The sequence below is a fragment of the Symphalangus syndactylus genome, chromosome 2, assembly GCF_028878055.3.
Source record: "Symphalangus syndactylus isolate Jambi chromosome 2, NHGRI_mSymSyn1-v2.1_pri, whole genome shotgun sequence".
Classification (NCBI taxonomy): domain Eukaryota; kingdom Metazoa; phylum Chordata; class Mammalia; order Primates; family Hylobatidae; genus Symphalangus; species Symphalangus syndactylus.
In genome coordinates, this window is record NC_072424.2 from 18,442,024 (window position 1) to 18,443,612 (window position 1,589).

At 39.6% G+C, this 1,589-nt stretch overlaps 1 pseudogene; it reads left to right on the plus strand.

Annotated features, from left to right (window-relative positions):
* Nucleotides 1–225: 225 nt before the first annotated feature.
* LOC129461946 (nascent polypeptide-associated complex subunit alpha-like) lies at nucleotides 226–888 on the plus strand (annotated as a pseudogene).
* The last annotated feature ends 701 nt before the right edge of the window (nucleotides 889–1,589 follow it).

Sequence of the window (1,589 nt, forward strand, 5' to 3'; positions counted from 1 at the left end):
AATAAATAAATGGGACCTGATTAAACTAAAAAGCTTCTGTACAGCAAAATAAATAATCAGCAGAGTAAACAGACAACCCGCAGAATGGTAGAAAATATTTGCAAACTATGCATCCAACAATATTTTGACTAATATCCATAATCTACAAGAAACTCAAATCAGCAAGGAGAAAAACAAATAATCCCATCAAAAAGTGGGCAAAGCGTTCTGCATTCCCTGCGCAAAATGTCCGGCAAAGCCACAGGAACCATCCCTGCTACAGAACAGGAGTTGACGCAGCCCCAGACTGACGGAGGGTCTGGAGCAGAATCTGACAGTGATGAATCAGAGGGTCTGGAACAGAATCTGACAGTGATGGAACAGGATTCCACACAGACAACCACACAACAAGCCCAGCTGGCAGCAGCAGCTGAAATTAATGAAGAACCAGTCAGTAAAGCAAAACAGAGTCAGAGTGAAAAGAAAGCACAGAAGGCTATGTCCAAACTGGGTCTTCGACAGGTTACAGGGGTTACTAGAGTCACTATCTGGAAATCTAAGAATATCCTCTTTGTCATCACAAAACCAGATGTCTACAAGAGCCCTGCTTTGGATACCTACATAGTTTTGGGGGGAACCAAAAATGAAGATTTATCTCAACAAGCACAGCTAGCAGCTGCTGAGAAATTCACAGTTCAAGGTAAATCTATCTCAAACATTTAAGAAACAACACAGACCCCAACTGTACAAGAGGAGAGTGAAGAGGAAGAAGTTGATAAAACAGGTGTGGAAGTCAAGGGCATGGAACTGGTCATGTCACAAGCAAATATGTCAAGAGCAAAGGCAGTCCAAGCCCTGAAGAACAACAGTAATTATGTTGTAAATGCTATTATGGAATTAAGAAAGTAACCAACTGAAAACAACTTGTTCGCTGTTTCCAAGAAGTAACTGCAGCTTGATTTGAAATTTGTACTGTTTCTAGAAGAGCAATAACAGCCCTTGCAGTCTGGCTCTCTAGGAAGCCCAACCCTAGGAAAAGGGAGAATGCACCACATCAAGGGATCACCCTGTGGGACAAAAGAACCTGAACAGCAGCCCTTGAGTTCCAGATTTTTCCACTGAAATAGTCTACCCAAATGAGAAGGAATCAGAAAAGTAATTCTGGTGATGTGACAAAAACAAGGTTCTATAACACCCCCAAAAGACCACACTATCTCCCCAGTAATAGAACCAAACCAAGAAAAAAATCTCTGAATTGCCAGGTAAAGAATTCACAAGGTTGATTATTAAGCTACTCAAGGAGACACCACAGAACTGTGAAAACCTATTTAAAGAAATATAAAAAACAATACAGGATATGAATGACCATGTCTCCAGAGAAACAGATCTTATAAAGGAAAAACAATCACAACTTCTGGAAATAAAAGACACACTTAAGAAATACAAAATGCACGGGAAAGTGTCAACAATAGACTAGAACAAGTAGAAGAAAGAACTTCAGAGCTCAAAGATGAGGCTTTCAAATTAACTCAATCAGACAAAGACAAAGAAAAAAGGAATTTTTGAAAATGAACAAAGACTCCAAGAAATTTGGGATATTAAATGACCAA